Here is a 15,947-nt window from a genome sequence, read left to right on the forward strand (position 1 = left end):
AAAAAAGTTAAGGCTTCTGTAATTAATCACGAGTAATTGCACCTAACATTAACATTTGTTATCATCAATATGCAGTGCATCCGGAAAGTATTCACGGCACTTCACTTTTTCCACATTTTGTTATGTTACAGCCTTATTCCAAAATGGATTCAATTCATTATTGTCCTCAAAATTCTACAAACAATACCTTATAATGACAACGTGAAAGAAGTATGTTTGAAATCTTTGTAAATTTATTAAAAAAAAGAAGAAAAAAAAAAGAAGAAAAATCACATTTACATAAGTATTCACAGCCTTTGCTCAATACTTTGTTGTAGCACCTTTGTCACCAATTACAGCCTCAAGTCTTTGAGTATGATGCTACAAGCTTGGCACAGCTATTTTTGGGCAGTTTCTCCAATTCTTCTCAAGAATCTCTCAAGCTCCATCAGGTTGGATGGGGAGCGTCGGTGCACAGCCATTTTCAGATCTCTCCAGAGATGTCCAATCGGGTTCAAGTCTGGGCTCTGGCTGGGCCACTCAAGGACATTCACAGAGTTGTCCCGTAGCCACTCCTTTGTTATCTTGGCTGTGTGCTTAGGGTCGTTGTCCTGTTGGTAGATGAACCGTCGCTCCAGTCTGAGGTCCAGAGCGCTCTGGAGCAGGTTTTCATCAAGGATGTCTCTGTACATTGCTGCATTCATCTTTCCCTCGATCCGGACTAGTCTCCCAGTTCTTGCCTCTGAATGATTCTGCCACCATCATGCTTTACTGTAGGGATGGTATTGGCCAGGTGATGAGCGGTGCCTGGTTTCCTCCAGACATGACACTTGCCATTCAGGCCAAAGAGGTCAATCTTTGTTTCATCAGACCAGAGAATTTTATTTTTCATGGTCTGAGAGTCCTTCAGGTGTCTTTTGTCAAACTCCAGGTGGGCTGTCATGTGCCTTTTACTTAGGAGTGGCTTCCGTCTGGCCACTCTACCATACAGGCCTGATTGGTGGATTACCGTCCTTCGGATGAGACGTAAAACCGAGGTCCTGTCGCTCTGTGGTCATTAAAAATCCCATGGCATTTCTCGTAAAGAGTAGGGGTGTAACCCCGGTGTCCTGGCCACATTCCACCCATTGGCCCTTACCAATCATGGCCTCCTAATAATCCCCTTACATTGAATTGGCTCTATCACTCTCTCTCCTCTCTCCACCTATAGCTGGTGTGTGGTGAGCGCACTGGCGCCGTTGTACTGTGGCTGCCGTCGCATCATCCAAGTGGATGCTGCACACTGGTGGTGGTTGAGGAGAGATCCCCTGATATGATTGTAAAGCGCTTTGGGTGTACAGCAGTAGTACATATGAAAGCGCTATATAAATACCTCATTCATTCATTCATTACTGCAGAGATGGTTGTTCTTCTGGAAGCAGGGTTCCCACAGGTCCTTGAAATCCTTGAAAGTTTGTGAATCTGAAAAAATAAAATAAATTCAAGGCCCTGGAAAGTTTTTGAAAGTAAACATACATAGATAAAGCAGGTCCTTGAAAGTGCTTGAATTTATTTTGTGCAAAATTCCATATTATTCCCTCCGGTCCGCTTATGTGTTATTTCGCCAACACTTCGTGGCTTATGCATTCTAGCTTGCATGATTTGCGTTAGTTACGCACATTTACGCGTTACGTTAAGTGTTTCCCGCGTGAGGTACTTTGTGTTGTACATTGCCATGACGTTCATGTGCACAAAACTACTACGATGGTACCTCAACATTTGTTGTTGGACACAACAAACGTGTCCCCACATTAAGTCCTTGAACTTGAGGGTATTGGACCTGGAAAGTCCTTGAAAGGTACTTGAATTTGAGGTTAACCGAGGTGTGGGAACCCTGTGGAAGGTTCTTCTCTCTCCACAGAGAAACGCTGGAGATTTGTCAGACTGACCATCGGGTTCTTGGTCAGCTCCCTGACTAAGGCCCTTCTCCCCCGATCGCTCAGTTTTGCCGGGTGGCCAGCTCTAGGAAGAGTCCTGGTGGTTCCAAACTTCTTCCATTTACGGATGATGTACTCATTGGGACCTTAAATGCTGCAGAAATTGTTCTGTACCCTTCCCCAGATCTGTGCCTCAATACAATCCTGTCTCGGAGGTCTACAGACAATTATTGTACTACATGGCTTGGTTTGTGCTCTGACATGCACTCTTCTTCTTCAAGATTTTATTGGCGGTTGACAAACAACAAAATGGTGTATTACCGCCACCGACTGGTATGGAGTGTGGATCAAAATTACATTTTTATATCCTCTCCCACAAATTAGTTATTCTAAGATACTGAAAAATAAAACTATAACATTAATTTCCCGAGTTATTTTGTAAAATATCTCCTAGTATGAATTGAATTTTTATTTTTTCTAGATTTTGCATTAGAATCCTTCTTTCAGGCTTGTATTTCTGACAGTATGGCATAACATGTTCCACAGTTTCTTCTTGCTCACAAAATTCACACCTTCCCGTATCATGTTTACCCATTTCATGTAAAAAATCTCATCCTTGATATTATCTCATCTCTCCTGTTTTTTCCTGCACTTCTCTCCCACTTTCCTTTGAATTCTGTAATACCATCGACCTTTCTTCTCCATATCCCATTGTTTTTGCCACCTTACCTTCAACCTTTCCTTAATAATACTCTTGATTTCATTCTTACTTATACTAACACTTTAGTTAATGTAATTGTTTTTTATGGCTTCTTTTGCTGCCTCATCTGCCATTTAATTTCCTTGGATACCAATATGTGCGGGTAGTCGGGTACCCATAAAAATATCACTTTAAGTCCCATCATTTGAATTCTGTATAATGTTTGCTGTATTTCTATTAAAATGTCTGGTCTACTTTCCGAATGACTGTATTGTAAGCTAGCCAATGATGAACTTGAGTCTGAACAAACAACTGATTTCAAAGGTCTTTTCTCCTCTATCCACTGTGTTGCTAATAATAGTGCAATCATTTCTCCTGTATAAACAGATAACTCATCACTGATCCTTTTCCTTATTGATAACTGAAACTCTGGAACAGTAAAAGCAACTCCTATCTTACACTCCTTTGATGCATCTGTGTAGATCTGAACATAGCTGTGGTACTCATTAATATATGTCTGCACATTACATGAATTACATTCCTTATTCTTGTTTTTCTTTTCTTTTCTTGTTTTTTCTTTGTAAAATCTACTGTGGCGTCTGAAAGTAACCAAGGTTTTATTACTGGTAGTGGTTTAGTTGAACTAACTTTTAACTGATTAACTTTAAGTTCTGTTGCTTTCTGTATGACTGTCCATCCGAAGCTTTTTGTTTTCCTCCTCTCTTTTTCCCAACAGGGCTTTGTCTTGTGTTGGATGCTCTTGACTATGGCCTTGACTATGGCCCAATAATTCAGTGATAACTGTATCCTTCTCATTTCTGATGACATTTCCCCCATTTCTACTGTAGTGCTATAATTGGTGTAGTTTTTATAGCTCCTGTACATAGTCTCAATACCTGATGCTGTATACTGTCTAAGAGACAGACGTATCTGCTGCTGATCCATACACCACACAACCATAATCTATTACAGATCTAATCAGCCCACTATATATGGCCTTTTATGCCATTCTATCTGCTCCCCATCCACTTCCTACTAAACACCTCATTATATTTATCACTTTCTTACATTTGTCCAATATTTTCTGGATATGCATCGCCCATGTAATTCTTTCGTCAAACCACAACCCTAAAAACGTAATGTTTCACTCTTTTCAGTTCTTTATTATATAATTTTAGATTTACCTCACCTCCAATTTTTTTTCCTTGTAAAAAAAACATTATCTTTGTCTTGTCAACTGAGAATTTTAAACCCCATCAATATGACCATTCTTCAACTATTGTAATAGCCTCCTGTATTTATTTATTTTTTTACAATAAAATCAATGTTCCTTCCCCTCTTCCAGATCGCCCCATCATCAGCAAAAAGTGAAAACCCCAGCCCATTCTCCAAATCCTCAAATACATCATTTATCATTATAGCAAATAATAAAGGACTCATTATACTTCCTTGTGGAGTTCCATTTTCGATCATAAACTTTTTTCTGAATATCTGTTTCCTATTCTAACTTTTATTGCTCTCCCTAATAAAAAAATCCTTGATCCATCTATACATTTGACCTTTAATTCCTAACTTGCCTAATTTGATTAACAGCCCTTCTCTCTCTACATCATGTTGTATGCTTTCTCTATATCAAAGAAAAATGCCACTACACTCTAGCCTGGAAATCCAGACCTAAATCTGAAAGATTAATGGTCTGGCGTCGACTAATGAAAATCGGCCAGCTCGAGGGGCGGCACCAAGCATGCATTTTAAAAATCTCACTGAAAAAATATGTATTATTTTCCACATAATACATTAACCTTTCATTTACCTTTTTTCCCCCCATTATATTACAGATGTTAGATGTCAAAGCAATTGGTCTATAATTTCCTGGATTTGTGCAATCTTTCCCTGGTTTGCGTATTGGAACTATCATAGTATGCACGTGTTGCCTGAACAACATATTAAAGTCACCATGAAATGGACAATTCTTGTTTTTATTGAATATTGCAATAAAGAAATAATTTATTATAAATGATTTATCCATGCACATCATATATATATTAACGTGCCCTCGTCCCAAGGACGCAATTCTGAGAACCGCTTAGAGAAAACTGCATTGTATATACACACATAGGACCACTCCCACCATCACAATGCAATGGACATTGTGCAGGGATGATTTTTGTCCAAATTAATCAAGGCTAGAAATTATGAGAAAAAAATCTGAATTGCAGGATATAAGGAGTTTCGAAATGTGAATTGTGAGATTAAAAAGGCGCAATTACCTTTTATTCTGTGGCGGAAACAAGCTTCTATACATCACTGAATTAAAACAGCTGAAGAAACTAAGAGGTGGATCCTGTAAAATCTTTTATTAGCTTTATTATAATATCATCATCATCAACATCATATTCTGAGAGTAGAAAACCAGCTACAATCTCAGAGTCTTGCTCACATGAGGCATTCTTACAAATCAATCAGTGGTAAAAAAAACAACAAAAAAACATTCAAATCAGACAATCTCAAAATCTGTCTCTTAAATCGCAATGTCCCTCAGCCTGTGACAGACCGGCTTATTGTTTTATAAATGAGCTATAATATACCCATTAATGCGACTTTTGGTGCTGGTTTTGTGCAGTGCTTTGTAATTAGTTGTAATTAGTTAACTGTGAGATAATGGAAGGAGTGCAGTCTCTTGACCCCAAAAGCCCATCATTCTTAAAAGAGGAACCCCTGCTTGCTTTGGGGAAAACATTCGAGTCAGATTTAGAAGACCTTAAGCATGAGCTTCATCAAACGAGACGGCTTCTTTTAAGAAGGGAGAAAAGTGGAGAGAGACCAGCTTCTCTACTTGAGTTTGTGGGGTTTTTGGAAGAGGTTTTCCATGAACTTTTTAGGCTTAGTAAAATTTCGGTTGCGATTCCAGTTAGCACTGCATCCTGCGAAAGAAGTTTCTCTGCCCTTAAATTAATAAAAACCCACCTCAGGACAACAATGGCAGATGATAGATTAAGTCACCTGTGCATACTCAGTGTTGAGTCAAGGAGGGCATATTCCATTAATATGGAGGACTTTGTAAAACATTTTGCTTCATCTCACCAGAACCGCAGAATTATGCTGTTCTGAATGTTTGTTTTTGTGAACTTAGTGATGTCATACCACTGGGTAGATGCAGGTCATACCTGGTACAACTATTGAAGTTTATCATTAGAGTCAGTGTTAAAGGGCTCTATGTTTTTTTGTATTGTTGTTCTATTATTATTCTTTTGGTACATATTTGAATGTGTACAACTGCCTTGTCCTGCCTTGTTTTGACAGGTCCAAGTTTACCTCAGTTTTTGTTTACTACTGGACTTGATTAGTCCAAGGAACACTTTGAATACTTGTTCTATTTTTGCTGTATACTTAATACATATATAATTGTGTACATTTTGGAAAATAAACAACTTCAATTTAATCTATATACATTTTGTGGAAAATAATTTATTTTTAGTGTAATTGAACACTTTGTATATTGACCCCCCAAAAGAATACCTTGCCACCCCTTTGCCAGCCCTGTTTTAAAAGTCTAGCTCCGCCACTGATTTTAGCATCCATTGACGCAGATTCAGATCGCTTCATAAATGTAAATTCGTCTGTCCATCGAATTTTCAAACGATTTATGAATGACTGGAAAATTACCGCTCCACTTCACATTGTCCAATGAAATTTTAACTTGTGCCAGATAACGATTGGTCGGTGTATTATACATGACAAACAGGCTTCATTGAATTATGTCATATTTTAAAATATGTGATATGTGGATTTTTAATTGAATCGACACTTTTATTGGAAAAAAAACATTTAAAAATTGTTTGGTTATTCCTTCCTGCCGTCGAGCCACATAGGCCACTGAAATAACTATATTTGGCTCGAGAGCATCGGTTCCCGGGCAGAATGTGGAATACCTACGTTTACACTAGTGCATTTTCATTTTAAAACGCATAACTTTTGCTACGGTTCCGCCTGCCGTCCACACACACACACACACACACACACACACACACACACACACACACACACTACTCTGGAGTTTTAGACCCTCATCCGAAGAAAGACACACACAACTTGACGCAACCAATAGCAACGCGTTGTGGCAACGACACCGACCTCAGATTGACAGAAACGTAAAAATAAACGTGAATTTAGGCTACTTTACTTTTGTACACATTGTCATGTTAATTATAATCAAATGCATTTTGTTTTATTGACCAGGGGATCGAGTCATTTTTTGTATCATCTGGACTTAAGTAAAACATATCCAAAAGAATTTTTGAAATATTTGATATATTTTGGATTTTATGAGTTGTGACTCCCAGTTCACGTTGCCTGATTAGGGTAAGGACCAAGTCATTAATCTGTTAACTGTTACTGGCCTATCTGATCTAATGTTGACAAATTATATATCATTGGAAAGCTTACGAACTCATCTAATCAAGTTGTGTTCCAAATTTGAAGTTGATATCACAAAACTTTAAGTTCCCATGAGATTTTGTTTAGGCGTAATACCAAAAATAGCCACCAGGTGACATACATTCCATTGAATTTAATTGTATGCATTCTGCCGTAACAAATTAATACACTTCTGTCCAAATATCACTTCTATCACAAAATATTGAACCTTGAGACTCAGACCTTTCTGACAATATTTTGTCAAGATTAGAAAAGGTTTTGATCATAAATTATGAAACATGATTACGCCCAAAAGGGGAGGAGCCCGATAATAGAATTTAGAGTACCGTTTCTATGGTAACGCAATGTCCAATTTCAAAACGTTTTTCACAGGATGAATTCTGAGTTTGTAAGCTTTCAAATGATACCTAATTTATGATAACTACTAAAATATGATGTAATAAAAAAGTGATAAAAAAGATAATTTTATATTTTAGAGGATAATATATATAGAGTATAATATTATTTGATCATTTTTTATTGACAAATACTAGATTGTTTTATTATGAACTTTTAGCATGAAAACCAAAGTTTCAATTATCAAAAGTGTGTGCGTCGACTTTTTTGTGACAATCGCCAGAACTCCTGTTATGATGTAGATTTTTTGAGGTGCACTTGTCATAAATTTATCTATTACTGTTCCTACATAGTTTGTAACAAAAAACAGTGCTAAAATATATATTTAGGAGTCTTAGACCTTTCCAACGATATATAGTTTGTCATGATTAGATTAGGATTTAATTGTAATATAGTGAATTAAAAACTCAAAATACAAAGATGGTCAAAATGAATCCCTTTTTTATACCCTAAAAAGGCAACGTGACTCAGGAGTCGCATATATTTCAAAACGTGCTAAATAACAACATGAACAACATATTAATTAATTTTATTCTTCAGCACCTTAAGACAATGTTCAAAATTAATGTTAGCAGTATTATTATTATTTTTCCAGAAGAAAAGTAAGTTTAATATATATTTACTTTCCTCAAAATCTGAATGTCCTGCATCACCGGTAGCCATGTTGGATTTAGGTCAGGCTGACTAATTTATCACAAAAAATTTGAAGCAAATTATGTGACCAGCATACTCAAGACAGACCAGGCTGTGATAAATGATAAAAAGGATTTGATGGGGAAAAAAATTCTTATGCCCCAAAAAAGACTCTCAGGTCACGCTGCCTGTTTTAGGGTTAAGTAGGCTATAATTATCTATATAAAATGTCTAAATATTTGTATTTAAGACATTATATATATATATATATATATATATATTATATATGTATATATTTATTAATTTTTTGGGGATAATTATAGCCTACTTAATTATACAATTATATAATAATAAATTGACAAATAAAAACTAAGACAAATAATTTGTATATATTTGCTGATAATTAAAGTCTAGATAAAGTCTTGATACGCGTTATAATCACGTCGATCACCAACACAACTTGTCAATAGTCAAGGTAGTTTCCGAAGTTCTTAAACAAATATTTCACTGTATAATTAATTACTTTAGTATATTTAAAAATAAAAGTATAATAACAACACTTTTAATACAGAATTTTTTTTAATACAACACAAGTTAACTTCATCAACTTCGTTGTTATATTAATTTTTTATCATTTTTGTCTCCTTTTCTTCCTCTGATGGACTGCCACTGGGCATATCGCTTATTGTAAAGAATAATAATAAATAAAGAGATTGATACATTTAATGAATGTTATAAAACTAAGGCAACCAGCTTCCGGAGCTCCTGGGTGTACTTAAGTCATCTCTTCTCTTCCCTCTCTCTTTCTCTCACAGTTTTTCACAGATAGTTCACTGTTGCACACGAACAGCCATTCGGTTATACACTTTTTTTTGAACAACATGTCTTACAGCCATCAAAGATGCTTATCCATCAAACTGAGCATGTCCACCATGCCCTCCTGTTTCAGAGAAACAGAACCCTTAAGCCCCTTAGGTGAGCATGAGCTCATCACAGCCCTCCGCGCAGGGAGGTGTTGGGCAATAATGGAGGTAGAGGATCGTTTACGCTCAAAATTTGAGAAGAACGGGTGTGGGCTCACTTCAGGCCAGTGGGGAATAGTGGAGGCCCCACAAGGAGCCCCAACTCCTGCTAGGTACCAGCAGGGAGAGCCTGTGCCTGCCCAGTCCCCTGCGGGAGCACCCATGCCAGACGGGTCCCCACAGGGAATACCTGTACCTAAAGCATCAGTGACCACTGTGTCCCCTAAGGAAGTACCTGTGCCCAACTCGTCCCAAGAGGAAGCACTCATGTCCACTGCCTCCCCAGGAAGCACATTTAATTCACTAGTAGCTGACTTTAAACACGCTGAAGAAGAGAAGGCTGAGTTCAGAAGAAAGCTCCAGACCTGGTTTCCTGGCATTGAAGGTAAGAACATCAGCCAGGCCAACAACAACAAAATATAGTTTTCTCTTAGATTATTATATATATATATATATATATATATATATATATATATATATACACACAAACATATATATATTGCGTTTTAAACAATACACATAGTTTCAAAGCAGCTTCATGGTAATAAACAGAATCAGTTGTTCAATTGTTCAAAAGAAAAAATTCAATTCTGTTGTGTAAATCAGCTTCTTCTTTTTTTTTTAAATAAACAAACAAAACAAAAAAACATTCATGAGATGACTTGCTTATATAATCTTTGTATTGGACAGGAAATAACATACTTGCTGTCCTCGGTGGAGGGCTCGAGCTCGAGACTTGACCTGAAGCCTGAAGTCCAACCCCATCCTGACAGGAACTCAAGCCGTCACACTAGAGATCAGAGCCTGTCCACGTCTGAGCCAGAACATGAGAGACTGAAGACTGGAAAGAAGTCATCAAGTCATCTTTGTTTTAAAAGTCAAGACAAGTCATCTTTATGTATATAGTGCTTTATAAATGACCAATCTGTATATATGTCCCCTTTGAATAAATGCTTTCAATGAATACAAAAGAAGAAATGCTTTAAAAAAGTCTCAACCTATGAGAAAACTTTGAAGTGAAAAGGCTAAAGCCTATTTTTGTGCTTCCCGAAATAAAAAGGGGTACTATACGGTTATCCGGACCACACGATGGCCTACCCCTAACCCCGCCCCTAAACCTAACCCTCACTGGGGTTAAGACCAATCATACGATGGCCTACCCCTAACCCCGCCCCTAAACCTAACCCTCACTGGGGTTAAGACCAATCATACGATGGCCTAACCCCGCCCCTAAACCTACCCGTCACTGGGGTTAAGACCAATCAGGGATGACTATACGGACTATACGGGACTAAAAGACACACGTGTGGTCCGGATAACCGTACAGTTCCTAAAAAGGTTTAAAATCTCCATCTACTGTACATGGTTGCAAACTTACACAGCCTGTCTAAAACATAACCCTACAATAAATGAGACTAGAGTCTGTGGGTAATAATAATAATAATACAATTTGTTGCCTGACACCCCCATTGGTTATTTAAGTTAAAGATGCTATTTTTGTATTATTAGAAAGATTTAGGTCAATCTTGAAGCTTATAGGAATAGTTCCCCAAAAACAAATAAAAAGTGATGTCATGAAACAGGCTGATTGGTCCATCATTCTCTGTAGGGCACAGCTGATTGGTTCCTGCTGTATGAGTAGCCAATGAGCTTGCGTGCTCAACCTTCAATTACTTTATCAGCATTTGTTGTAGTTACAGCTTTCAGAAACACTACACCTTTCCCAGCTCCACCTGTATTAACTCAAATTGAAAATAATTAAATTATACATACGATTTATTGTAACGTTACATGTAAAATTACACATAAAACGTGTGATTACTAGTAAAATGTTTAGGTCACTTTGTTAAGATTTGATTAATCTAGGTTCAGGTAACTAAATTCAGTCTTTGATTAATCTAAAGATGATAACTATAACGTCTCAGGTTACGACTGTAACATGTTTCCTGAGAACAGGGAACGAGACATTGTGTCGATGACGCTATGGGGAAAGCCCTCCATGTGAACCGGTGTCTGAAAGCTTATCCAACTGAGTATGGAGTGCGAAGCAGATCTTTTAAAAGTCGGAGCGTCGTGGTTAGAGATTATAAATGGTATGAGAAATCAAATTCGTGCTATACACTTTCATGAGATCGGGCTGGATCGAGTGGAAGCACATTTTAAACAGGTAACATAAGTGTAGCTCTTGCTCTGCTGTGGAGAAAAACAGTGCGGATGTATTAAGCGACGTACGAAGAACGGACCCCTGATTTCTAACACACACTCACAGTAGTTCGGCTGGGCTTGCATCTGTCAGATCAGAAACTAAAGCTGATGCTCTGCTTGTGTTTTCTGTCGGCTCCGGTCGCGTTCATATGTAAATTGTGTGGGCTTATTTTGTCCATTAGATTGAAAGATCTGAATAAACCCCATACATTTACCCACCCATAGACTTTCCCCTCGAAGAGATCAGGACAGAAGTGGTTGGAAGTGGACAAAAGAGACGGATTAAAACACCAGATGTAAACTGGAATTACAAAGAGTTTACTAAAAAGAAAGATTTTGAACAACTCGCTGTGTTTCCGTCCGCCGACATTTTGTCAGTCAAAAATAGTCAATCTCCGTAACAGGGAGGAAAGCTCCTAAAGCTTACTTCAATATAAATTCACGGACAATTTGTTGTTTTCTCGTTAGTGAAAATTAATATTGACCTTGTATTTGAAAAAGGATCCTCATATAAGAAACAATACTAAAATTCAGAGTCCGTTCATTCGCATTCGGAAATCGACTATTTTTGACTGTCAAAATCCCGGTGGACACAGCTACAGTGAGTTGTTCAAAATCTTTCTTTTCAGTAAACTCTGTGTACACAAACAATGTTCTCAATGCTCGAGTTCATGTGTAGAGCCCCTGGTGATACTTTGAGCAAAGTTTCATGTCGTATCGAGCCTCCTTAGTGTTTTAAAAATAGTGATTTTGGATGCTATCAGAGAAAGTCTAATGAGGGGAGAAGTGCCACTCAATAAACTTCCGGTTGCAGTTCCACTCTTGTTCCATATGAGGGCGCTCACAGGACGAGTGCAGAATGAATGGAGGTCTATGGCGCTATACACATCAAAATCCACTTTTCTCAGAATATAATTTTTTGTCTAGTAATTTGAATGTTGTTTTCGAAAGGGGATGCAAAGAAATTACACATTGCTTGGTGTTAGATTTTTTAGAGTCACTTATTTGCTTTAAAAAGTCTTTCAAAATGTCAATGACGTCATACACATCGTACGACCAGAGATACTGCTTCACGGCAATCCTTCAGTCACTTTGGTGCTTTCGCGCTCTGCACTTTCTTTTCTCTCGAGGCATCGACAACACAGCTGACACAGGTAAACGCACAACACAGCTGACACAGGTAAACACACAACACAGCTGACACAGGTAAATACACGTGCTAGATGAGTTTTTGTTTTGTTTGTTTCTGGTCCCGCTTCGGATGCCACGATGCCATCAAGCGGCATCTCTGGTCGTAATCAGTCCTTCACTGACCAATCAGCGTTCATTAGCAGAATGCTAGTGTGTTATGGGCAACAACAACTCAACCTGTAAGAAATCGAAAGGACATAAGCCGTCTAGCCCCATAGACTCCCATTCATTTTGCACTCATGGCGAGCGCCCCCAGTGGAACTCAGATTGGAACTACAACCAATAGGACTTAATAGGGCGTTGGAGTGAACAGGCTTTCCGTAGACGGGCTTTGATGCTATCATAAAAGTGCTCCATTCACTCCCATTCACAAGGCATTTTAACCTAAAGCGAAAATACGGTAAAACTTAAAGTGGCGTTTCCATTCTAATTATGCTTTTAAACGAAAGTTTGCCTCGGGTAGATTAACAAAAAGAGCCTAGGTTGCATTTTGGAGAGAGTTACGCTTTAAAAGAGCCTTTTTAATTTTTTTTTATTGGTGGTGATCCTGGATGGCACTGATGGCAGTGGTCCTGATGGTGGTGGGAGTAATTATGAGGCATTAGATGACAGAATACCTCCATGCAACTTCACCTGCTGGAGAAGAGAAGTAGGTGGTGTACCTTTGGCTTATTTCCAGTGCTTCCCTAGAGGCATTGTTGCTGCCAGCTCGCTGGATGGGCTGCATGGCAAACTGTGGCTCTGATGGCAGGGGGGCACAACTTCCTTCCTCTGCATCAGCATCCTCATAACGTAGGAAATTGTGAAGGATGCAAGTGGCCTTCACACCACTGCATCTGCCACTTTTGGTGAGACACCAAGCATGTATTCCTGGACCAAGAGAGACAATATTGCCTCACACACTTCTTTTACCACCCTTGCCACTGTGCAGTAACCCACCCTGTAGCTAAAAGCTATTGATCGGAATGAGTCTCCTGTTGACAGATATCTGAAATAAATACAGAGAAAAGTTGCAAAAGGGCCATTATAAATTAATCACAATTATCAAATGTAAAATAACACTGCATTAATTACTAAATTAAACAGATTAATCTTCATTAAAGTCACAAAAGGTATTCAGTCAAGTTTTTTTCCCCTTTGTCCTTTGAGAAAGCAGCAGGATTATTAGGCTGCTGTCACTTTAAGACCTAATGCACTGATGCAATATAGCCTACTTATACTGTACATGTGTGTTTTCTTTCTCAGCTGTTTAACTGACTATGATGACCTGACCTGATGTACTCGTTACATCATAAGAAGAATGGCATCTACGCTAATGAGGTTTACTGCAGTCAGCCAGATCCGGGCCGTATCCAGATCAGATGGTGGACCTGCGCCTAGACACGACCACAACGCCTTCCTCAAGGGTCAGCCTCATCAGCCCTGTGAAGGCTTCATCGGCACCGATCCTCAACAAACTCGTCTCCATACCGGCGTGACTCCGATCTTCAACCAGATGGAACTGGATAAATATTCTCAATGTTCTGATCCAATCTGACTTCTGACCTATAATGGCTTGCTTAGTTGGGGGACATTTAATATTCAACAATATTATTGATCTGCCTTACTTAAGGTGGACGATGATGCCATTTTCTTCGAAAAACAAACTTTGTTGTATTATTTTCATGTTATCACTGTAAAGCTGCTTTGAAACAATCTGTATTGTATATAAATAAAGGTGACTTGACTTGACTATGTTCACTAGGATACTCGTTGAAACGCGCACTTTTTTTAAACGGCTCAATTCAGTATTTGCGCGCTGTCTGAGTCACAGCTTTCTGGGCGTGTGCTTTTGCGCACAGAAACTTCCCAAACCACTTGCGAATAACAAATTGAGTTCAAACTGTTCTTGCGCTTGCATGTTTAAATTGGCACGCCTTAAACTTTCGATGCAGCGCTGGTCCATCAATCCGAGCGTCGGTCATGTTTGCTCATGTTCTCATAACACTGCATTGTTAGAATTCATAAAAATGTTACTGGCCAACTGGTGATTGACACCGTTTCATACTCGCCAACGTTGATTTTTACTCGTGTTTGGCGAGTGTTAATTTTAGGCCGTATTAATCATTCAGCTTAATAAAAAAATTAAATAAATTCTTGAAAATGATAAGTGGATCTTAGTGGGCTTATAAAAAAGGATGCGATGTAAGTCATGCCTTTTATTGTTTTAGCTGTTTGCTGTTTCAAAGTCCTGTCACGTAAGCGTTGTGGGCAATGACACAGAAGGTAAATGAAACAATGCAGTTTAACTTGAGGCGATCGTCGGTGTTCAAGCACAATGGCTTGTGCTGATGATATATAGTTATACAATGGATGGACATGTCTCTTTTCAAATAAAATATGAGTTTTTAAGTGTCTCTTTATGGAAGTATGAATATATGTAGCCTACTATATAAAAGTAGACAGTTAATATAGTGCCTCTTCTTCAGTTGGACATACATTCATGTCTGCAACTTGACAAATATGTTGTCAATATCATTAAAATAAAAAAAATTCATGGTCTGTAAGTTTTTGCAAACTCATTCTTGGGGGTCCGTGTACTTTTTGATCATTTCATTTCCTGTTTGGAATGGAATAACGAGAAATGAAAACCAGCTCGTTTATTCGTTTTTTAGTTTAGTTTAAAAAACGAAAAATGAGATTTTGGCTCGATTTTTCATTTTTCGTTTGTGGTTTACAAATCGGTTTATGGGTTCAATATTTCATTTGCACACGTGGGCGGCGCTGAAACGCCCCTTTCATCTGATTGGTCAAACCGCTCCGCCTTCAGTAAGCTACGAGCTTTTCTTTCTTTCAGGCAGAATAAGAGTCAGTACGAGTGCGGCACTTTAATGCACTTTAATCAAATAATGTCTGAAACCACCACTCACTGTTAACTACGCACAATATGTGAAGCAGAAATATGTTGCTGGTCACGTAATTCGTGCTGCTGCGACTTGCAAGTGTGACTCCATCTACACTCACCTAAAGGATTATTAGGAACACCTGTTCAATTTCTCATTAATGCAATTTTCTAATCAACCAATCACATGGCAGTTGCTTCAATGCATTTAGGGGTGTGGTCCTGGTCAAGACAATCTCCTGAACTCCAAACTGAATGTCAGAATGGGAAAGAAAGGTGATTTAAGCAATTTTGAGCGTGGCATGGTTGTTGGTGCCAGACGGGCCGGTCTGAGTATTTCACAATCTGCTCAGTTACTGGGATTTTCACGCACAACCATTTCTAGGGTTTAGAAAGAATGGTGTGAAAAGGGAAAAACATCCAGTATGCGGCAGTCCTGTGGGCGAAAATGCCTTGTTGATGCTAGAGGTCAGAGGAGAATGGGCCGACTGATTCAAGCTGATAGAAGAGCAACTTTGACTGAAATAACCACTCGTTACAACCGAGGTATGCAGCAAAGCATTTGTGAAGCCACAACACGCACAACC

This window comes from Leuciscus leuciscus (genome assembly GCF_965113295.1).
Source record: "Leuciscus leuciscus genome assembly, chromosome: 16".
Taxonomy (NCBI): domain Eukaryota; kingdom Metazoa; phylum Chordata; class Actinopteri; order Cypriniformes; family Leuciscidae; genus Leuciscus; species Leuciscus leuciscus.